Raw genomic sequence first — 26,175 nt, forward strand, 5'->3', positions numbered from 1 at the left:
CGTAGATGGCGACCAACGGTGTCATTCTTTTCCACGATGGCGTATACTCTTCTTGATTCTTGAATACGTGTGAGTTTCTTTCAGTAATAAATATATGAGACAAGAAGGAAAGAAAAATTTATCGTGTCCCTTTTCAAATTATTTCTTAGAATATTTCTTTTTGATCGAGACAAGCAGTGTTATGATGTGACACTTTGTCAAAATGACGAAGAGTCTGGTTAGACGCCACCTAATCATGTGCTGTATGCCATATAGTATGAAAGACTGGCCATCTTGAGTACAAATATGGTTGTCTTATTCATATCTAAATCATCATTCATTCTTTCCTTTTCGATTGTGACATATTGATATATGGACCCTCCCGATTATTTTCTTGTACTCTTATTCTTTACAAAAGATTTCCAATCAAAATCATATTCACAAAATCTTTTCTTGTATTAAGTCTACTCTTTGAGCGTTCTAAAAGAAGTAGAATAACCTCGTGTAGCAGATGGAATTACTTGTTGAGTATTAAGATGATTGCAAGCCAATAAATGGTGGACATATGCGAATCACTATGTCAATAACGCGGTTGTCACGACGACATCAAATCAGAAGCAAAAAATTATATACGTGATACGTTTTAAGTCTAAGATTTTGGCGTGAATTAGAGTAGTTAGCAAATTATATGAGGTAAATTAACCATAGAATTAAGTAAGTTAAGTTGCGTACAGCAGACGAGGCAATCGATTGACGGGACAACAGAAGTAGATGAAGGAACTCTCAACAATGACCCAGACAAGTGATTAATACGTAGAAAAAGAGCGAAACATACTTCAATCACGGGGAAATGTTGTCATGAAACTTCAAAATCGAAGAAATCTCGAGCACAACAAATCAAAAGCGTGTCTTTCAAGAAACTGTTAAGACTCCTAACCCAAGTAAGATAGATATAGTAAACTCAATACCTATAACTGGGCCAGTGAAGAAGGTTCCATATGAAGAGACGTAAAGGAAGATGAAGAAATGGTAATCTAATTGCGAAATCTTTTAAGAAGTAACACTTTAGAACCAAATGAGTTTTCCTGAATTGCGATAGTATGAATTGAGACCATGTATTGATTATCAGAAATTAGACAAGTTAACTAATGAAAGAAACGCATATTTTCAAGGGTAGAGGTTTTGTTTGATCGGATAAAATATGCAGTATAAGTTCTTAAGAATATCCATATACAAGTATGAGCCGTGGAAAAATAATATTAAAAGATTTCTATAGAACAGATTTATTAACCGGTATTAGTGATATGAATTGTTAACTAAAAAGCTTAATGATGAACTAGAAGAATCCTCAAATAAAGTTTTTGAGTAACAGCAGAATAATTTTATATTCATTAATGGAGTTTCGAGATAGTTTGAAGAAATAAACGAGAGGTATGGTTATGTCCCCAGTTTGATAAAAAGATGTATACTTTGTTAGTCAGTAGTATATGTAGATATCAGTATGATATGTTCTAAAGTATGGTGAAATGATGAGTCCATGATGGTGGATTGATTTGGTTGTTGGGTTAATTGTTGTTGTCGGCTTGAGTCCGACTGGTAGTCCATAATATAGAGGAGATGCTGCCCAAATTTTTAGAAATACCCTACCTTTAAAGGCAAAAGTATACTTTCGCGTGTTATTCCTGGTGATACTCCAAATGATTGCGATCTCGGTTCCTGAAAGAAGTGGTTGTAGCCAAATTGACTTTATATAATAGGTCTTTGATTTCATTTAGCTAGCCATCACTTGGTTCGATTGATCAATTAAAAGAGTTAATTGGTTAATTTTACCAGTTTATGGTCAGTTAGATGGAAATCGATTCCAATTAGATTAAGTCAAATTCTGATGTGATTTTCAGATCCGAAGTCAAGGCAATGAGAAATTTGGAGGAGGTAAGGACACCAATAGAATTCAGAAGTTTAGCGGAATCAGCGCGATGTTACTGCAATGTGTGAGGCTTTAATCGGATGAATATGCCTTTTTGCAAGAGATAAGAGAATTAAAATGTTATTTGTACATATGAGTGAAAAGAACGCTTTCAAGACCCAAAGGGTCAAGATAAGAACCAAAAGAAGGAAGGAAGAGAATGAAGAAGAGGGGTTGAATAAAGAAGAGATGGGAAATTATGCCAATATGGATGCTGTTAGACAATTAAAGAAATTTTATCATCAACAATAAAGTTTTGTGAAAGGATTTGAAGGTATATCAGTATAGAACGATGATGTAATAAGAATTATTCCAACATACCGGAGAACGCGCGAATACAAGTATTTGATGTATGATATAAGCTGACAAGGGTGGCATGTGAACTAAAGAAGGAGACGTCTTGATTATGCAGGAAAGATGATGTATAACGGACATAGACCTCAACAATTTAAAACATATCTTCAATAAGAAAAAAAAAGCCAGAGATGTGGCAGAGAATGGTTGGAGTGGATTAAAATGAAAGTTGTGCAATTAGTGATTGAGTAAGTAAGGTTAAGGAAGTAGTTGCTAGTGGGTTTTGATAGTTTGGTTGATAAGAATTCAGATAGTTATAGAAAGCTTTATTCCAGTGTTAGTCACATAATGGCTTATCTAATAATAACCAAATCAGTACAATTAGAAAGAAGAAATCGCTGATGTTAAGAAGAGACAATGAGTCATGAGAATGGAGAACTTGACTAGAAATGAAAGTGGAATTAAAAGGATGATAAAGAAATTTTATAAAATAGTCTAGGATATAAGCAAGTTGTGAACGTCAACTTTGTCAGAACTGATAGGGGAATAAAGTGAAGCGCCGATAATTGAAGATAGAAATTCCATTCAAAGAATGCGTGTAAACAGGGGAGATTAAACCAAGGTATTAGTGGTGAACTGTTAAAGAAGAACGTTACAATGAATCTCATATCGGAATTCTTTAGAATTAAAGCAAAGCCCCGAAGGTTCTAACGAATGATTTACCAAGGTTACCTCGGAAAATGAGGTAATAATTTTTCATCAGTTACTGTACGGAGTCGAGCTGGTGTCAAAAGCCCTGTATCGTATAACCCAGTAAGAATGAGATATTGAGTGAAGGAAAACTTCAGAAATATGGAATGAAAGAAAAATGAAATAAAGAGTACTTCGTGCTATAGATAAAAGTGATCATGGAAGAAAAGAGAATGGAGGTATGAAGTCACGCATCGGTTATCAAAAATTGTAAGTCTGAAGATTGAATGGACATAGTGTATAAGGAATAATTGGATAGTGTAATTGTATTTATTAATAACATCCTCGCCCATTCAAGAACTAAGGAAGACCAAGTTGAACACTTTAAGATATGCATGCGAAGGGTAAGAGATTAGCAACTGCGTTCTAAGCTTCAAAGGTATGAACTCTGGTTATAATTAATTATGAGCTACGAAAGTATGGTTAATTACCAACCAAGTAAGATCCATTCAGAGACAGATGTCTTGAGTAGAAAAGAAAGAGTGAATATCACTAAGATTGCGGGGGAGTGGATAAAGGAATTGGAAAGTTAGAAATTGAAGAACAAGTTTTGATCCAGTTTCTAGATGATACTGATACTCACTTTGTTGTTAGATATCAGAGGTGATATTAATATAGATGATTGATGTTGACTTCAGTATGGAATGTTGTGAGCATCAAAGTTCATATTGATATCTAATTTGATATGACAATAAAATAAGTATGAGTACCAAAAGTTCGGTTTTGAATAAAGTTATGATTCATTTCATTCCAAACTAATATTTTCTTTCTGATAGTAAAAGATTCTCGCTCGATGAATATACTTGATAGTTGTTAGGTCCCAATTTGTTTGTAGAAGGGGGGGGGGTTGAATGCAAACAATACCGTTTCGTCGAATAAAATGCGGAATAAAATTGTGAAACAAAATTCAAGTTAAATAAAACTTTTATTAAACTTGAAAGGTGTTACAACTACGGTATCGATTACAAGGGATTAATCTCAAATAAATTATTACAAATTTAGAATAAATTCGACATGAACTTTTTCTATTTTTGTAATTAAAAGATCAAATGCTAAAAGCGATTTGAGATTAAGTTCTAGGGATTTTAATCCGCTAGATTGATATACAAGAACAAGATAAGTAATTCTAGTGGTTTGGATTTAACATTAACAAACTAGAATATTTGATCTTGAATAAGCAGATGAATGATGAAATATTTTCTTTTGTTTTCTGCTGTGTTTTCTTGTTCTGTATGTGCTGCTCTGTTTTTGCTGAGTTATGTGTTGATATTGTCTTCTGCTTTCTTTTAAACAATCACAGCCGAAGTTGTTGAACTGGTGTGACAATCTATTTTAGCTTGAAGGACTTTCGGTGAGACAATCTATTAGAGCTAGGAAGACAATTAAAATGAACTAGCAAGACTTTCGGTATGACTATTGATTGTCATACCGATTGTCATAGTAGTACAATTGAAATTGTTTTTCTGAATACATAATTGATTTTAATCTAATTGAAAATTCTATCAATACAATCAACTGAATTAGCAAGACATTCGGTATGACTATCAATTGTCATACCGATTGTCATACTAGTACAATTACTTGTCTTTTTAGAATTAAAACAGATTTTAACCAATTAAAATTCTGTAAATCCTTAATATTAATTCTAAATTAATTAATCAATTTAATTCAATTAATCAATAAATTAATCCTTGCAGATATAATTTATTTTCTTAATTAAAATTATATGACTTAATTAATTAATAGAGAATTAATACTAACCCTGAGCAGCATCCATTCTTCTGACAATCTTCTGAAAGTCACTGAGACTTATGAATCAATTCCGTCACTTCAATGCTGACACTCGATGTACTGTCTGGTTCATGAGTGACTAACTTTCGTGACGTTTCTTCATGTCTTGACTTTGTTGTTCTGATTGAATCCTTGTAATAAATGATACCTTGACGAGATCTCTGTCACTTGATTAAATCCACGATCTTGATTTATATCACTGAGGCATGATCAAATTCTTGAACTTCTTCCAGTGAATCTTCAAGTCTGCAGATGAACAATGTTTCTTTATTCTTTGACAGATGTTACTTTGTGAGATCTCTCTGATGCTTGATCCACTATTTACTTATTACATTCTTATTTGAGTTGAGTTAAATACTCGAATAAACGAGTAGGCTATGACATATGCCTTTCAATCTCCCCCTATTTGCTTGTTAGACAATAACAATAAATACCTAGAGGATAACTCAACTAACAAATAAGAAAAAGATATAAACAGTAATGTAAAGTAAATAGCAGAAAAGTTCTGGATTATATTTAACATTTTCCAGATTCCAAATGAAATTTACAAGTGAATACAAGATAGATGTTCCTCTAGCCTGAACATATAACTACATTAGACTATCTTGATTCATAACGCTCTAATCATATTACATTGAGTTTTGAGCTAATTGACTTTAGTTGTCTTCTCTTCTGACTTCACCTTCTTCTAAATCTTGAAGCAATTCCTTGTCAAAAACACGATCCTTTTCTGAAGTGAAGCTTGCAGGTCTGACTGGTTGAACTCCAACTGTCTTCAACTTATTCTTGAGTTGATTGTACCTTTTAACATTCTTCTCACAATACGCTTGAATCAAGTCAGCAGCTTGAGTCTTCAACATGGATGAATATCCAGCAGTTCTCAAATGATGTTCCATCCAGACCAGATGCTTAGCTGAGTAGTCTTTAAGAGATTGTACATCTAGCTGACAGATTTGAAGACAATCAGACTTAAAGAATCTCACCTGATGAGGATTGTTGACCACTTGAGGACTAGCCCTGCTGGCAAACTCTTTAAGCCTTTCCCGAAGAACTTCATTCAGCTCTGAGCTTCTTTTCACTTTGTTTAAAAGAACCCAAATCTCTGACAACGAACGATTCTCAAATAGATGAAGTGACACTTTGAATGATCCTTCACTCTGACAATATACAAAAATGCTCATCTCATTTAGGGATCTATCAAAAGCAGCTGTGATCCTTGAGACTTCAGTCGTGATAGCATTCATGTACATGTCATTGTTAGGATTTGAGATTTCCAGCTTGTCAAGAAGATGTAAGAACTGCCTATCATTGTTAGTGCATAGCTGAGGCATATCGAGTACTCTCCTAGCTTCATCCCACTTTCCACCAATCTTCAGTCTGACATCTCTTCTCCTTTCTTGAGCTTTAATGTCATGAAGACGTTGCTTTTGAAGAGTTTCTGTTCTTTGTATGTCTTTTCTCCTATCAATGATCTGTGAGACCTTCTTGAGTTCAGCTTCTTTTCTTTGCATCTCTGACTGCTCTTTCTGAAATTCTTTCTCAAACCTAGGATCCACTGTATCTTCTTCTTCCCAATCTTCAAAATCACTTTCTTCTTCAGCTTCAAATAACCCATCTTTATCTTCCTGAACTGGTTCAGTGGGAATGTCAAAAATATCGAAGTCATCCTGTTCTCTACTGTAGTAGGCATCATCAGCCTTTCCTTTATCTCCAGCAGAAGTATCTTTTTCTTTCCCTTTGGAACTACTCCCTTTCCTCTCCCCCTTAGTTGAGGGATCCTCTACTGACTTTCCTTTGAAACCTCCACCACTTCCAGAGCCTGATCCTCCACCAGACGGTCCTTCAAAATAAGCTCTTTGTTCTTCATTAGGGCAATGAGAATTCTTGATCATGTAATATAAGTGCTTCATGCCTTCATTTAGATGTTCCATGCCCGTCTCTATCTTTAGAAATCTTGAGTTGTCCAGTGAATGATTCATCTCAACGAGGTCTTCAAGAGAAGTCATTCTTGTATGTAGGGAGCAGAAGTTGGATATGTCATCAGCTGATAAATTTGGAGTGTCCTGAATAGAATTGAGCTTTGGTATTACAGTAGTCTTTAAATCTGAGATGTCATTCCTTATGATTGCAAGCTGATTGTCGACAGAGGTGGAAGAAGAAGACCGTTCAACCACTTGTGCTTTGAATGCTTGAGCTTCAGCTTGACTTTTAGCAAGTTCTTCTTTCAGGGCAGCAATCTGAGCTAACAGGTTGACAGTATCAGTGTCTGTGTGTGCTCTCACCTGAAGTTCACTCGTATTTGGTTCACTCATCTCACGTGCATGTGTTTCTCTCAATATGATTGCTCGTGAGGAGTCTTCCAATTGCTGTTCTTGTGTACCTGCATTAAAAATCACCCTAGCCTCTTCAAGAGAGGTCAGTGGTGGTGCAATGGGAATTCGCGAGTCCCGATCCTCAGTCAATGCTATCAAATCTTTTGGAATAGATGTCTGAATTGCTTCAGGGATAGATTGACCGAGTTGCCTTCCACCTTCTCCAGATAAATCTGCGAGTGGAGAATCCCATAAGGGAGCCAGAGTTGTTGGATCTGGGAGGGGAGAAAATGACTCTATTAAAGATGGCGGAGAGTCAGATTTTCCCTCTGAAGCATGTGACTGCTCTTCTGCCGTAACTATGGCAGGCACTGTAACCGACTCTACGTGCACTCCTCGCTGGGTGTCCTGAGTATTATCTGGGGAAGTGTATGGTTCCATTGTGAGTAATGGAATTGTGCTTGACTCAGTACAAGATGCCATGGCCCGATGGCGAATTTCAATAGATGCATCCTGTTGAGAGAATGCCTCTAGTAACTGTTCATTGGCCATTTCAAAGTCCATGTCCTGTTGGGAGGACAAGGATGAGCTTTCAGATGCCTCAGAATAGGTTTTTCTTTTCTTAGGAGGAGGCAGAGCTGAGGGTTCACTCATATTTGACATTGTACTACTTCCTAATAATCTTCTGGGTAACATTTTAGACAGTGGGGGAGAGGGTGAGATAGAATGAGACTCTGTGTTTGGCTCTATGACCTGGGATTGAAGCTGTGGTTCTACAACTTCATGGTCAGCCCTATCAACCACTGAGGGTCTGTTAACAGAAGTAGGAAGAGAGTGAGAGAGAGAGTGAGGAGTTACTACCTGTAATGGAAGAGCCTGGGTGGCTTGAACCACTGGAGGTTGAGGTTGCTGTTCATGGCCGGGAAGATTAAAAATAGGCAAGGGAATATAATTGGCCATGAAAGCAGATACAAGTATTGGTACTTGCATAAATTTGAAGGTTGTGTCTTGGCGAGTGTAAATCTTTTTGCTAACTGGTGGGGGTTCGGTTACAGCAGAGTTAGCAAAAAGTGCTTTGTGTTCAGGGGTGAGTAGATGATCTGCTATGAGCATAAGAAAACGAGCATAGTAACATGATACCCTACGATTTGTAGAATGATCACGTAAAGCAGAAGTTAGATGTCTCAAGAGAATGGGAAAAAGTAGTTTGCCAAAATTGATCCTTTGATTGAAAACAACCGCAAGACCAATATACTGCAGGGTGGAAGTAATGTTATGAAAATTAGATTTTGTGCAGTTGGCAAACACTTTGGAAAGTGTATCGAAGAATATATCCCATTCAGACACCAAATTTGATTTAGAAAGTTTGGTTAAATTGATCACCCCCTGATAGTGAATAGCATTGAAAAAATTTGTGATATCATTTTCAGAGGGTAAATTACAGAAATTGTCTAGTGGAAAATTTAACGCACGATTGACGACTATTTCATCAACTACATACTGTGTGTTTGCGATGGTGAATGAAAAAGATTTTGAATCATCGGCCACAGTAGAAGTTGTGCAAATCAGTCTAAGTAGATCGACGTTTAAAATCACATTTGATTTAATAGCAGAGCTAACAATCGAATGATCATTTAAAAATCTAATCCAAGGCTTAAATTTTTCAACATCACATTTTTCCGGATTGAAATAACCAACTAGATTATGCGCGACAATTTGGAAATTGAGAGCCATTTTTTATAAAATAATAATAAGACACAAGCTTTTCAGAATTTTAAGAATAATATTAAGAAAATTCGAATTAATTAAATTAATTTAATAATTCGAATTAAATTAATTATAATCGAAAAATTTAGACAGAAATGTATCTCGTTAAAATTCTTAAATCACTAACACAGTTTTGACACACCAAAAGACACAAATAAGAAATTAAAATTAAAATGGAATTGAAGGGGCAAACTGAATTTACAGAAAATTCAACAGCACTTGTTTATGTATATACTTATATGTATATATCACTAAAGTGATGATTAAGTTTGCTGAGTAAAAACTCGAGCAAGGAAATAACAGGTTTGGTTTGGTTCGAAGAGAGAGAAGAGAGAAAATGGAGAGAAAACTGTTAGAAATTCTTTGAAATGAACTGCTATGTTGAAAATGATTCAAAACAAAACAGCAACAGCCTTTATATAACAGCTGGTATGACAATCCGGGATTGTCATACCGATTGTCATACCAGGCAAAAGAAGGAAAAGAAACAAATAAAAATAAACAACTGGTATGACAATCTGATAGTCATACCGATTGTCATACCAGTACAAAATAAAACAATATAATTCTGATATTAATTTTATTACTGGCATGACAATCAATAGTCCTACCGATTGTCTTGCCAGTTATAAAATTAATCTGATATTAAAATAAGCATTAACAGATTTATATACTCATGTTTACTGAAATGATTTTCAGCAAGACAATTTTAATTGTCTTGCCGATTGTCTTTGCAGTAGAAAAACAAAATGAATATGTACAGACAACTATTAATGTACTGAAACTTTATTACAAAATAGTAAAACTGAAATAAATACTTAAAAATTTTTACAGAAAATAAAGACAATATTTCAGAATTAATTATTTTTATTCCAAAAATAGATTTCTGTTGAATTTTAGCAAATAAAATTCATAGAAAAATATTTTTAGAGGAAATAAAATATTCTGAGATATTTTAAATTAACAAGTAGAGTAAATAACATAGAAAAGATAATATATATTACATAGAAATAAGCAAGAAATATGATAAAATGATAAAATAAATTTGCAAATGAATTTTTCATTTATGAAAAATTCATTTGTAAATTCATTCAAGAACAGATTCCAGATATTAATTAAATTAATCACAAAAACTATTTAACATGCCCAATTTACCAACTAATCTGGTAAATGTGGATTCGTCAAGTGGTTTAGTGAAAATATCTGCTATTTGTTCTTCTGTTGGAACAAAAAATAGTTCAACAGTACCATTCATGACGTGCTCTCTAATAAAATGATACCTGATGTCAATGTGCTTTGTCCTCGAGTGCTGCACAGGGTTGTTGGTGATGGCTATTGCACTTGTGTTGTCACATAAAATAGGAATCTTGTTCAATACAGAGCCATAGTCTCGTAGTTGGTTCCTAATCCACAAGATCTGAGCACAGCAGCTTCCAGCAGCAATATATTCAGCCTCGGCCGTTGAGTTGGAAACTGTTTGCTATTTCTTGCTGTACCATGAGACTAGCCTGCTTCCTAAGAATTGACAACTTCCTGAGGTGCTTTTCCTATCAACAACACTTCCTGCATAATCTGAATCTGTATATCCGACAAGGTTAAAACCAGATTCTTTAGGGTACCAAATACCTAGATTTGGTGTTCCCTTAAGATATCTTAAGATTCGTTTAACAGCAACGAGATGAATATCTCTAGGATCCGCTTGGAACCTTGCACATAGGCATGTAGCATACATAATATCTGGTCTACTCGCAGTAAGATAGAGTAACGAGCCAATCATACCTCTGTAGCTTGTGACATCTACCTTAATGGAGTTTTCACATGGTCCAAGCTTGACAGCTGTAGTTGATGGAGTCCTTGCTGATGCAGAATCCTCTAGATTGTATTTTTTGAGGAGTTCCTTGAGATACTTGGATTGACAAATAAATGTTCCATCTAACCTTTGATTTACTTGTAATCCAAGAAAGAACTTCAGCTCTCCCATCATGCTCATTTCAAACTTGCTGTGCATTAACTTAGCAAATCTCTTACAGAGATTATCATTAGTAGACCCAAATATTATATCATCCACATAGACTTGGACTAATATAGTATCATTCTTATGTTTTTTAGAAAAGAGAGTTTTGTCTATGACACCTCTAATAAAGCTATTTTCAATAAGAAATTCAGAGAGAGTGTCATACCATTTTCTTGGTGACTGTTTTAGCCCATAGATAGCCTTGAAAAGAAAGAAGACAAAATCCATATGATCTGGATCTTCAAAACCAGGAGGTTGCTCTACATATACCTCTTCATCCAGCTTTCCATTCAGAAAGGCGCTCTTGACATCCATTTGATAAACTTTAAAGTTTGAAAATGCTGCGAATGCCAGAAATATCCTGATGGCCTCAAGTCTAGCCACTGGAGCATAGGTTTCATCATAATCAATACCTTCAGCTTGAGAATACCCTTTAGCTACCAGTCTTGCCTTGTTTCTTGTAACCACACCATCTTCATCTAGTTTATTCCTGAATACCCACCTTGTACCAACGGCTTTCTTGTGTACAGGCCTAGGTACCAGTTTCCAGACTTGTTGACTTTCAAACTGATTGAGTTCATCTTGCATAGCAATCACCCAATCTGGATCAGTTAGTGCTTCTTCAATTTTCTTAGGTTCCATCTCAGAAAGAAATCCTGAGAACAGACACTCATTTTGAGTAGCACGTCTAGTTCTGACTCCAACATCTGGATCACCAATAATCAACTCAAAAGGGTGAGCTTTATTCCAGACAGTCTGTCTTGGAAGATTTGATCTTGATGATTCGCCTTGAAATTCATTGTGATGTTGTGTCCTACTAGATGATCCTTCAGCATCTCCCCCTGAGTTGTTGCCATGTTGACTTGAAGATTCTCCGTCAGTAGCAGTGGTATCTCCATTGTTTCCAGAGTTTCCATCACTATTACCTTGAGTATTATCAGGATTAACAGGTTCTTCAACAGCAACAACCTCAGGTTCTTGACCATGTTCTGACTCTGAATCTGACGTATCATCAAACTTCAGTTTTTCAGAAGGATCTTCAGTTTGGATACTAGGGAGTTTAGTGTCATCAAATGTAACATTGACACTTTCAGTTACTTTGTGTTGATCAATGATATACACTATATATGATCTTCTTCCATATCCAACAAAAATACCCTCATATGCCTTTGCCTCGAACTTACCACGACGATCATCTCCATCCTTGAGCACGAAGCATCTGGCACCAAATACATGAAAGTATTTGATAGAAGGTTTCTGTTCATTCAAAATCTCATAAGGAGTTTTCATGAAGTCTTTGTTGATTAGAGTTCGATTCTGAGTATAACATGCAGTATTGACAGCTTCAGCCCAAAAGTACATTGGAAGACCTGATTCATTTAACATCGTTCTTGCAGCTTCAATCAATGTACGATTCTTCCTTTCTACCACTCCGTTTTGCTGAGGGGTTCTAGGAGCTGAAAATTGTCTGGTAATCCCTTTGTCTGTACAGAATCCATTTAGAAGTGCATTCTTGAATTCTGTTCCATTATCTGACCTTATTGCTCTAACAGGGACGTTAGAATCTAACTCAATCATCTTGATATGATCAATCACAACTTGTGGTGTTTCATCCTTAGAGTGAAGAAATAAAACCCACGTATACTTGGAATAGTCATCAACTATCACAAGACAGTAACACTTCTTTGACATAGAAAGGATATTAACTGGACCAAATAAATCCATGTGCAATAATTGCAGAACACCAGTTATGGAAGATGTGTCAGTGCCTTTGTGACTTGCTTTCTTTGACTTTCCTTTCTGGCAAGCCTCACATAGTCCTTCTGGAGAGAATTCCAGCTGAGGCAGACCTCTTACCAATTCTCTTTTGACAAGAGAATTCATTGTCTTGAAATTGAGATGGGAAAGTCTCTTGTGCCATAGCCAACTCTCATTTGACGATGCTTTTGCATAGAAACAATTGACTTCAAGATTGCTTCCAGAGTTCATGTCAGCTACGAACAGATTTCCTTTCCGTATTCCCATTAAGGAGGGTTTTTCACTTTTCTTGTGCAGAATCTGACACTTCAGCTTGTCGAATAAAACATTGTAGCCGTTGTCACAGAACTGACTAATGCTAAGCAGATTGTGTTCAAGTCCTTGCACAAGATATACATTTTCAATGATAACATTTCCAGCTTGCAAACAGCCATATCCCTCCGTTAAACCTTTGCTGTTATCTCCAAAGGTAACCACTGGGCCAGCTTTCTCAACCACATTTGATAGCAGGGCTCTATCTCCGGTCATATGTCTTGACGATCCACTGTCAAGAATCCATACTACCGGTTGTACCTGTTTAATGCCCTGCAATACAAATGGATTAGAACTTCTTCGGAACCCAAGCTTGGCTGGGTCCGGCATACTTGTAAAATTGGCCTTTATCAGGCAAAACAACATTCTTAATTTCACTATTCTCAACATTCTCAATGACTGAACATTTGACCTTTAAAACAGCCTTGTCAGATTTATGTTTAGGCTTAGGCATAAATGTCTCCTTTCTAGCTTTAGGAGGACTAGCAGTCTTAGACCTATCATGCTTTCTATTATTCACATGCTGACGAGGAGTAGTCTTATCATTAGAAGCATGCTTACCATTAAAATAAGCAAACAACAGATTAAAAGCACAAGACATACAATCAGGAACACCACATGCTTTATGAGAAGGATTAACAATAGGCAACTTATGCATGGTAGACATGGCATTTGTGCTATCCAACTCATGTGTGTCTGAGTTAGTCTCAGTTGCTTTCACAACCTTGACTGGAACTTTTGACACACTTGACTTGGAGACAGCTTTCCCATTAGCATTATCTTCAGCACGAATTTCTTCTTGAATAATAAAAGAGGTCTCATCAAATGGTTCAGCAATTGATTCCTTATAGAGGGGTTCATCAACACCCTTAAGCACATGTGGTACTTCCCTGCCTTTAGCACATACATGAGGAGGGGAGTTTATGCCTAATTTTCCAATAGCAGCATTGTAATCATAACCTATTCCATGTGTTTGATTAACAGCTTGCTTATTGTAAAACTCTTTGGACTTCAAACAAGAATTAAAGTAAGCTTTAACCTTAGCCTCAAGACCGGTGATCTTGTCTTTGAGAATAGTTTCGAGTTGTCTATAACAGTCAACTCTATTCTCTAGAAAAGATACTTGGTCTTTAAGTTTATCTTGATTAATGTGCACAAGTCTTAATTCATTGACCTCTTTCTCAATGTCTTTGATTTGTTGATTTAACAATTCATTATCACGACGAGCACAATCTAAGTTACCTCTTAGATGATAAACCATTTCAGCATCAGAAAGTTTTACCTCTTTTCTTGACGATGAGGTGCTTGCATCACTAGCCATGAGAGCAAGATTCCCAACTTCTTCATCTTCACTGTCAGTATCATCCCAGCTTCTTCCCTTTGCCAGGTACGCCCTTTCAGATTTACTCTTCTGATTAGAATCGTAAGAGTTCTTCCTTGCTTGTTTTGGCTTCCTGCATTCTGTGGCAAAGTGTCCCAACTCATTACAGTTGAAGCATCGAATGGTGCTTCGATCAACCATCCCTGTTTTATACCCACCACTGCTAGTGTTAGAGGATGAAGATCCACCTTTCTGGAATCTGTTGTAGTTGGACTTGTACTTGAACTTGGGATTCCTTTTGAATCTGACATTTGAGAATCTCTTGACAATCAGGGCCATTGACTCATCCTCCAATTGCTCCAGTTCTTTCAAGGAATAATAATCATCTCCTGATTGATTTGTAGTAGGTGAATCAAATTCTGCTACTATCACATTATCTTCAACCTTGGAAGACTGTACCATTCTATCTGACTGTTGAGATTGTTGTTGATATAGTGGTTGTTGTTGTTGTTGTTCATCAGCTACCAGAGCAGTAGACGTGCTGACCACTCTTCCTTTCCCGTAAACTTCCTTCTGCTGAATCTGCTCCAACTCATAAGTCTTTAACACACCATAGAGCCTTTCCAAAGAAATCTCACTCAGATCTCTTGCTTCTCTTATGGCAGTGATTCTATGTTCGAGATGAGTTGGCAGTGTTAAAAGGAACTTTTTATTGACCTCCCTGATGGAATAGTATTTACCATTAATGTTCAGGTTGTTGATCAATGCATTGTACCTCTCAAACACTTCAGTGATTCCTTCTCCTGGATTAGATTTGAAGTATTCATACTCAGAGGTTAGGATTTCTAGTTTGTTCTCCCTAACTTCCTCTGTGCCTTCATTAATAATCTCAATAGTTTCCCAGATATGTTTAGAATCTTTACAATTCATCACATGTCTGTTCATTAGGGGATTAAGGGAATCTACTAAGATTAATTGAAGGCTAGCATCTAGGGAAGCTTCTTCTATTTCAGCAGGAGAGAAGTCCTCAGGATCCTTCACATAAGTTCTCGCTTCGGTGATCACCACATCATTCTCTATTACCTCTGGTTCAATAACCATAGGAATTTTTGGACCCTTCTTCAACACTTGCAAATATTTGGGATTAGCAACCTGTAAAAACAGTAGCATCTTCTTCTTCCACATCACATAATTTTCTTTATCGAAAAGTGGAATTTTAACGGTTCCAACTTTTTGTGTAGTCATTATGAATTTTTGAGTGAATAAAAATTCAAGAAGTGAAAGAAACACAAAAGTCTAGGATCTTGATTTGTACGTTAATCAGAAGGCTCTGATACCAATTGTTAGGTCCCAATTTGTTTGTAGAAGGGGGGGGGGGTTGAATGCAAACAATACCGTTTCGTCGAATAAAATGCGGAATAAAATTGTGAAACAAAATTCAAGTTAAATAAAACTTTTATTAAACTTGAAAGGTGTTACAACTACGGTATCGATTACAAGGGATTAATCTCAAATCAATTATTACAAATTTAGAATAAATTCGACATGAACTTTTTCTATTTTTGTAATTAAAAGATCAAATGCTAAAAGCGATTTGAGATTAAGTTCTAGGGATTTTAATCCGCTAGATTGATATACAAGAACAAGATAAGTAATTCTAGTGGTTTGGATTTAACATTAACAAACTAGAATATTTGATCTTGAATAAGCAGATGAATGATGAAATATTTTCTTTTGTTTTCTGCTGTGTTTTCTTGTTCTGTATGTGCTGCTCTGTTTTTGCTGAGTTATGTGTTGATATTGTCTTCTGCTTTCTTTTAAACAATCACAGCCGAAGTTGTTGAACTGGTGTGACAATCTATTTTAGCTTGAAGGACTTTCGGTGAGACAATCTATTAGAGCTAGGAAGACAATTAAAATGAACTAGCAAGACTTTCGGTATGACTATTGATTGTCATACCGATTGTCATAGTAGTACAATTGAAATTGTTTTTCTGAATACATAATTGATTTTAATCTAATTGAAAATTCTATCAATACAATCAACTGAATTAGCAAGACATTCGGTATGACTATCAATTGTCATACCGATTGTCATACTAGTAAAATTACTTGTCTTTTTAGAATTAAAACAGATTTTAACCAATTAAAATTCTGTAAATCCTTAATATTAATTCTAAATTAATTAATCAATTTAATTCAATTAATCAATAAATTAATCCTTGCAGATATAATTTATTTTCTTAATTAAAATTATATGACTTAATTAATTAATAGAGAATTAATACTAACCCTGAGCAGCATCCATTCTTCTGACAATCTTCTGAAAGTCACTGAGACTTATGAATCAATTCCGTCACTTCAATGCTGACACTCGATGTACTGTCTGGTTCATGAGTGACTAACTTTCGTGACGTTTCTTCATGTCTTGACTTTGTTGTTCTGATTGAATCCTTGTAATAAATGATACCTTGACGAGATCTCTGTCACTTGATTAAATCCACGATCTTGATTTATATCACTGAGGCATGATCAAATTCTTGAACTTCTTCCAGTGAATCTTCAAGTCTGCAGATGAACAATGTTTCTTTATTCTTTGACAGATGTTACTTTGTGAGATCTCTCTGATGCTTGATCCACTATTTACTTATTACATTCTTATTTGAGTTGAGTTAAATACTCGAATAAACGAGTAGGCTATGACATATGCCTTTCAATAGTGATTGAAAAGAAATTGAAGTATACTACAAAGTGGTGAGTTAAATGCAATTATCAAGATTTTCTTTTAATTTTTAGTTTTGAATAGATTTAGAACATTTCGAAGCATCAAATGTCATGAGCTCAGTATATCGGGCGCAGACGGATGGAAAGTACAAGAGACCAGCTAAAGGTTCTCGAATACAATTGAAAACGATCATAGGCCAGACTAACCAAACAGAAGGAGACGCGAGAAGTAAAGTGGAACAGTCAGGGAAAATGGAAGGTGCATAAACATAAATTATTAGAATTAGAAAGAGAAGCATATTAGTATAAATTAAGTTAGTCTATTAAGACAATGAGATAGATAGAAAGATTGCGAATGAGTTGGCCTTGTTCTCATAAGTATAACAAGTTCATAAGACGTTTATATGTATCCAGAAAGAGTAAGTTAGCTCCATTATACATAGAAGATGGAGATTTGAATTGAGTTATACAAGCAACAAATAGAATATGATGTTAGCAAGAGGCTATTAAGAAAAGATTGATATTATACGTTAAAGTTATGAAAAGTTATAAGGTTGAGAGATTCACCTGAGAAAATGAAAGTGATATACTTGAAAAGTATTAGTATTATTCCTTAGTGTAATTCTGAGGACAGAATCCTTTAAGGGGGGAATGATGTAACATCCGGAAAATATCGTGTAATTATTTGTATCAATAAATGATTATTATGTGAATTTTATATGAATTTTTGGTCAATTATCTGATGATTTATAATAATGTTTGGATGTTTGTATATAATAATATGTGAGTATGTTAATTTTAATATGTACAGAATAAAATATAGATAATTAAGGTATTTTTCTAGTAATTTTTGGAGTGTTATATGATTTTATAATGATTTATGAAATTATTAATTATGTTCTGAGTAATTACAAAATTATTTTATAAAGCCGGGAATCGTCCGACTTCAACCATTTTTACGTTTTTACAACCCGAAACTCTTCTCAAATCTCCTTCCTAACCTAATCTGGTAATTTTGGACATTTTCCGTGTTTTGACTTTTCCGATCCGGATTACGGTTTGACCCGTATGCGGCCCGGCGCAAGATTTCCGATACGATAATCATTTCGGTGAATCAACAAAACCCGTATTCTCGAAAGACGGGATATTATTACATTATTTTCGTATAAAGTGTTTTATTAAAAGCCCGGTTTGGATAATTATCCAATACGGGTAATAATTGGATCATTTTCGCAGTTACTTAGCGGCTAAGTGACTAATTTAATGATCCAAAATGATCCAAAATGCACCAATATTCCGTAAATATAAATAGCCTATTTCTTATTTCATTTATTTCGTTTATTCATTTGCAACCAATACGAATACAGTAAATACAGAGAAAAACCCTAGAAACCGATATGTTCTAGAAAATCAAATGCACAAACGAAGGCGTTATCGAACTCCGATTCAGGCGTGTAATATATCAAAATGAAGCTCTCGAAAAGTACTTTCATAATCAATCATCCGTTTTATGCAGGAATCAAGGTGATTTTCTTATTTATTTAATTATTTGAAAATTATTTGAAAATTAAAATATGAATTTTTGTAAACCTGATTGTTTGATTGTTTTGATGATTCTATATTGTAGAACATGTTGTCCCGGTCAGATTCATATATCATACGTTAAAAATAGAGTTTAGTAACATAGGTAAAAGCGAGTTTGATTTTTCAGATGGGTGTTCTTGATGTTCTTGAGTGCACTCATCAGATTTCTATGAGTTTTAGCCGGAATTTTAATTGAATGAATCTGGGTATGGACGAACTAGGTGGTTGAATAGATCATATCATGAGGAATCTAAAGGTATAATCGAACTTGTAAACCGAGGTCGGGAAGGTGATCATCGGAAAACGGGGTTTCGCGGCGGCGGGATTTTTCCCGTTCGTTTTCCCGATGATTCACTGAGTGGTTTCGTGATTTGGTCACATATTTATGTTCCTGATGAGGCCAGCTACATATCTGCACGTTTTCGTGATGTTCTGGGTAGTTGCAGGTTACCGCCGGCGAGCTCAGTGGCGGAGGCCATGGCTGCCGGCGGCGAGGGAAGAAGAAGGTGGTGAAACTACGGTTTCATCACCCTTCTTTCGTGGTTTTGCGTTTTAGTCCCTGTAATTTCAAAACTTTATATAAATTAGATTTATGTTTTAAAAGTTTTCAAAAAAATCAGATTTCTGTTTATAATTATTTTCAGAAATTGTTTTTAATTTCTAAAAAAATTTAAAAAAAATTATTATCTTTATTCTAAAAATTATTTTTATTCGAAATTAAATCCTAATTATTTAATTAATTAATTTTAAGTAATAATTAATTAATTAATTAATTAATTAATTAATTTAATTATTAATTGGTTAATTGATTTAATTAATTATTAATTAATCTTAATTGATTTAATAATTAAATTTAATTATTTATTTTTGATTTAAAAATTCCGAAAAATAGTTGCGAGCTTTAAAATATTATTTTAAATTATTTTCAAGGCTCGATAATTATTTTAAAGTCAAATTCGGGTGTTCGGACCCTATTATTTAATTATAAAATGATTCAGAGACCCGTTTTAATTTCGAAAAATGTTCAAAAATTCGTATTAAATACCTGGAAAATCATTTTGACTCCGAATCTTCTTTAAAAAATTATTTTGATTGAATACCTTGGGTGCTATGTGCTACGTGCTATTTGATTGATGTGTTATATGCCTATGTGGTTATTGTTTGACTCTTTCAGTCATAACTTTCAATCCGTAAATCGGATTTGGGTAAAATGAAGGGTAGATAAAAGTTTATGACGTTTATATGACGATTAGAATAATAAGAGTACGAATAATTGATAGATACTTGTGATGCCTAGCAGAGTCAGCGAGGCATAGAAAAGGAAACCAGTGATCCATAAATAGAATCAAAGTGTAGAAAGAGAAGGAAAGTGATTGATAAATAGAAGCAAGGCATAGAAAGAGAAGAAAAGTGGTTGATGAGTAAAACTATTAGATGAGTACAAGTAAAGTGGAAATCGTCGGTGATAAGGCAAGTACTTCCGAACCTTCTTCAAAATATATTGCAAATATTTTTGAACTGTTTCATAACATGTTGTTATTATTCAAAATAACTCATGTTTTATATTGCAAGCGCTTTGAACTATTTAACCTTGAACCCTAATTCTTTTTTATCTTAAGCCATAAGCCTTATTCTTCTTTAACCATTGATTGTTGAATTCCCAGATACGAGCCATACCCATCCGATACTACTCCACAAATACATATCTACCACATATTGATTCTGATATTGAATTTCTTAACATACCAACCCTTATTCCTTGTTTAATAGAAGACCAATTCTTGGAACCCCTGAACCCTTGGTCTTCTACTTTCTGATTCTTTCCTTGATTGAAATCCAATCTTTTTGAATTCCCTGTTATGCCTTCACGGTGTTATGAATCACCATATGCTTCAAGATAAATGTTGTTTATGATTTAGCTTATTGATTTACATTGGTTATCACATTGAATTGTTTTAGAATTGGATGGTTTTATAAATTCGGACCAGATTCATGGTCAGACCATATTTGTGGTCATAATAGGCCAATGTGTGCCTTGGATCCAGTATATAGAGCAAAGCTAGGAGCCTTGCTCGGGGTTAGTGCGTGACTGATCAGCATCCTAACCTTGGTTTTTTTAAAAATGAAAAGTGAATATCCAATTCTAATCATTGCTTATTCAGAAATTTGATTCTTCTGAATCATTTCAATTGGTGAATATCCAATTGCTATTATTCCTTGCTGAGCTAGTAAGTTCACTCTTGCAAAATTTTTATGTTTTCAACAGTTGAAAGAAAATTGTTGGTAACGAGGATTCCTTGTCCAGTATGCGAGCTAGGATGTCCGGTTAAGTTGGATCGAGCTAGCAGGAGCTTATTATTATAGATGAGTTATGTAAGATTGTAAGTACGATATCATTAGCCATTGTAAGTTGAATTAGTTGGGATTTGGTACGATGTAATAAAAGTTAGGATTTGGCTTATTTTCATACTTTAACCTGTTGTGATCCGTGGTTGTGCAAAGAAGGGTCAATGCATATAATATTTTATACACAGGTTTATATATTGTGTGTGTAGTGAGCCCCAAACTTCTAACCCGGGTTTGGAGGGCGTCACAGGTGGTATAGTCGAGTGAATGGACTTTTTTTCTGCAAAAACAGGGATTGCTACATGTGGTGGAAGAGTAGATTGAATGAACTGCTGAAAAGTATCAATACTTGGACCTGCAGGGAGATTAACAACATTTTGTATATCAGAGTTTGTCAAAAGGTCAACAGACTATTATTCAGAAGCTGTTTCTCGTGTACTCAGTGAACCTTGTGAATCTGAAGTTTCAACCTCTTTGCAAATATTCAGTGGTGGTATTAATAAGACATCAGCAGATGGTAAAGATGAATGAATTTTTCCTCCAGCATCTATTATTAGAGTAACTGCCACATGATTAAGGCCTTCATTACAACTTTGATGTAATGGTTCTTGTGTAACAGGAGAATCAGGAGTTGCTGGATGACTTTGACAACCAGGTTCTTGTGTACTCTTCTCCATAATTACAGTAATAGACTCCTGAGTAGACGGTTCATCATTCCATTGTTGAATGGAATTTTCAGTCAGAGACTCTTGTTTAACAATATCTGCTGTACCACTTTGAGGTACAGGTTCTTGTGGGATTGGATCAGGAGATGCAATTATTGTACCCTTTTGAGATATAGGTTCTTGTGTGCTTGATCCAGGGAAGAGACCTTTCCCTTGCAGCCTCTTGACACTAACTTCAACTTGCTCATGAGAGAGTTATCTTGCTCTCTTGTTATATTGCTTTATTGGAGAATCATACAGTTCTACACCTCAGCAGTTGTTTGGAACTCAGGATTTGGAGTAGATGCACTCTGTGTCTCAGCAATTTCCTGTTTAATCTTGAGCAAGTGCTGATTGTAATATGCTTTGACCATTCTTTTTTTCTTTGTCCTTGGGCTTGTACCAGCATCAGTAACTGTGCCCTCTTCAGTTGGTAGTACAACTGGTCTTGGAGAAGAACCATATGAAAGGTTTGGAAATTTAGAAGACAAGGTAGCATTGTACTCATCTAAATATGATTCTAATCCAGTAAGCACAAGTTTCCTCTGGACAAATTCTGAAGGTTAAGAAGAATGAGGAACTTGAGATGCTTCAACTTTTGACTTAGCTATAGCAGGATTTGAAGCTCTCTTAGCCAAATTTTTTTTTCTTTTTACAACAAGTGTCTTTTGGAGACACCTGAGGTAGCTTCTACTTGAGATGTTATGGTGGTTGAGTTTGTGTTTGGGTTTGTGTGTGGATTTTTGTGTTGGGGTGAGCTACAAGGGAATTTCGAATGGTAATTTCCAGCAGCTTAGCACTCTGGCTGTTAAGCAAACCATAAGTCTCAGGGAGCCTTGCAATGAGCAAGTTCCTAGCAACCAATGCAACCTCAAGGGAGCTAAATTCAACCGCTTTTCATCTTGTGAAATTAAGTCAGAAAAAGCCCTTTTTCAATTTAAACACTGACATTATTTGATTAGAGGGGATAGAGGTATCAGGAAAATAAACATTGAAAATCAACTGACAGAATCTAGAATAATACACTATATTTCTATCAGTATTTATCCTATCACCTATAAAAGACAAGACTACTCTACCATAATCATAATATGAACCATGAATTAGAGAGTACCCTATCTGTTGTGTCATGATGGGCAAGGCATCAAAATTAGAAGATTCGTTATTGAAGGCCTTTTTGATGTAGTCAAAGAAGAAATTCCATTCCTTCTTAAGCCCATTTCTTTTTAATTGACCAAGGTTCTTCAAATCCTGGTCATATCCTATCTCAGTAAAGAATCTCCTCATTTCAGTGTCTCCCATGATTCTGGTGTAGGAGGTATGAGTAGGCAACTGCAATGCATCCCTTACAGTTTGAGGAGTTACAATCCTTGTTTTATTATCAAATTCGAATACAAGGTTTGGAGACCCAGTAGCTCCTCCATCATCATAGACTCCAATCTTCCAGATAGCAAGCACCTGGTCACAAGAGATTGTGGGAGGAGTTGTGAGAGAAAACCCAATCTCACTGGATCAAAGAAAGTCCTGAAAAATATGAAAATTAACATTCACGTTGTTGTTATACAGGATAGCAGAATAGTTGTTAGTCACAAACTTTGCACCACCATAATCAAATGGTTTAGAAGCAATTGGTGAAGTCATGGTTAATTTGCAAAAAAAAATTGAAGAACTTAGGGTTTCAGAGTTTACGGGTGAAAAGGTAAAATAGCAGAGAGAAAAGAATAGAGATAAGTAAAGTATTATTTGAAATCAAAAATTAATTTTATATAACACGTCACTCCACTAATTCAGACACAATTCAATTTAATGGGACACGTGGCAATATACGATTGACTGTAAAAGTAATCATGTAAACGTATGTTACTGCATGCACAGTTCCCGAGAATAAAGTTTTGCATTCATTGAACGTGTTTCATATCATCACGTCGTCGTGTAAACAACTGTAAGCATGAAAAATTACCAACTTGCAGCTAACTTCAACCCTGTAATTAAATTACCGACTAAAGCAATATCTGAATAACTTCAAAATTATCAACAGAGAAGAATAGTCAATCAAAGTTTGACCATTATCAGTATTTAATCACGACTATAAGGATTTATCAGTCAACACAGATTTGACCAATATCAGAGCTTATACACATAATCAGAGTTAATCATGCAAATACTGAGTGAAATTAATTGCATGCTTGCATGGCATCATAATTTTAACACAATTACCAATAACTAACTAGTATTGATACATAATGATAAGATACCATACTCTAACTATCAGTAGTTATTTCTTAATTATCAGAGTTTGAGAAATGTCCTGGTATCATTCCCTACTCATTCACCAATTTTGTGAAAGTAGCTTCACAGAGAGGCTTGGTGAATATATCTGCTAATTGCTGATCTGTTGGAACAAAGACCAATTCCACTGTACCTTCTTCCATATGTTCCCTTATAAAATGGTACCTAATGCTGATGTGTTTAGTCATTGAACGCTACACTGGATTTCCTGTCATTGTAATAGCACTTTGATTATCACAATATATAGGAATAACAGAATAGTCTAACCCATAATCCAATAACTGATTCTTCATCCATAGAATCTGAGCACAACACCTTCCTGCATCAACATATTCAGCTTCTCCAGTTGATATGGAAATTGACTTTTGTTTCTTGCTAAACCAAGAAATCAATCTGCCACCAAGAAATTGGCAGCTTCCAGAAGTACTTGTCCTGTCTATTTTGCATCCTACAAAATCAGCATCTGAATATCCAATTCGCTTAAAATCTGAATCTCTAGGATACCATAATCCCAGATTCATGGTGCCTTTGAGATATTTAAAAATTCTTTTCACAGCTAATAGATGAGGTTCCCTTGGATCAGCTTGGAACCTTGCACAGAGACAAGTAGCATACATGATATCAGGTCTACTAGAAGTCAAATATAGGAGTGGGCCAATCATACCTCTGTAGTTAGTTATATCTACTGAAGAACCAATATTTAAATCTAACTTAGTTGCAGTGGCCATGGGTGTTGACATAGTTGAGTTGTATTGCATTCCAAATCTTTTGATCAAATTCCTGGTGTATTTGGATTGATTTATGAAGATACCTTCATCAGTTTGTTTTACTTGTAACCCCAGAAAATAACTCAATTCTCCCATCATAGTCATTTGATATCTAGATTGCATTAGCTTTGCAAATCTCTCACAAAATTTATCATTAATAAATCCAAAGATGATATCATCAACATATATCTGTACTAATAACAAGTCCTTACCATGGTATTTATAAAAGAGAGTTTTGTCAATTTTACCTCTTACGAATCCATTTCTAACAGAAATAGAGCAAATATTTCATACCAGGCCCATGGGGCTTGCTTTAGTCCATAAAGTGCTTTATCCAGTAAGTAGACATGATCTGGATACTTTGGATCAATGAACCCTGGAGGCTGTTCAACATAAACTTCCTCTTCGAGTTCTCCATTTAGAAATGCACTCTTTACATCCATTTGGAACACTTTAAACTTCTTGTGAGCAGCATAAGCTAGAAAAATTCTTATTGGCACAAGCCTTGCAACTGGGGCAAAAGTCTCATCATAATCAATGCCTTCTTGCTGTGAATAACCCTTTGCAACTAGTCTTGTTTTGTTTCTTGTAATAATGCCCTCACTATCAGTTTTATTTTTGAACACCCACTTTGTACCAACAACAGATCTATTCTTTGGTCTTGGCACAAGAGTCTAGACTTTGTTCCTTTCAAATTATTAAGTTCCTCTTACATTGGTGTAACCCAGTCAGCATCTTGAAGAGCTTCTTCCACCTTCTTGGGTTTAGTTTGAAATAGAAAAGAATGGTAGAGACATTCATTTTGAGTGGCTTTTCTGGTTCTTACATCACTTTCATGATTTCCAATGATTAAGTCAGATGTGTGTGACTTAGACCATTTTCTTGCAGATGGAAGCTACTCCAGATGAGTTTTTAGAACAAAACACTTGGAACCAAAATTGTGAAAGTACTTCAAATTTGGCTTCTTTCTCTTCACAATCTCAAATGGTGTTTTTCCATGTCTGTTGATCAATGCTGTATTTTGTGTAAAGCAAGCAGTTTGCACAGCCTCGGCCCAGAGTAGGTAGGCAATCTTGCTTCCTCTAACATGGTTCTTGCAGCTTCTTTGAGAGTTCTATTGATTCTTTCAACACTCCATTTTGTTATGGATTTCCAGGAGCAGAAAATTCTTGTTTTATCCCCTTGAGTTTGCATAACTCTTCCATATAACTATTCTTGAATTTTGTTCCATCATCACTTCTAATGATCTTCACTTTGTATGTTGATCCTTTTTCCATCTCTTTTAAATGATCAAGAAGAATTGATCGAGATTCATCCTTGGTGTGTAGAAAATAACCCATGTATATCTTATATAATCATCAACAATTACGAGTGTATACCTCTTCTTGGCAATTGACATAACATTTACTGGACCAAAGAGATCAATATGAAGTAGATGATATGGTTCAAAAATGGAGGATTCAGTTTTATTCTTGAAAGATGTTTTCCTTTGCTTGG

The sequence above is a fragment of the Apium graveolens genome, chromosome 5, assembly GCF_009905375.1.
Source record: "Apium graveolens cultivar Ventura chromosome 5, ASM990537v1, whole genome shotgun sequence".
Classification (NCBI taxonomy): Eukaryota; Viridiplantae; Streptophyta; class Magnoliopsida; order Apiales; family Apiaceae; genus Apium; species Apium graveolens.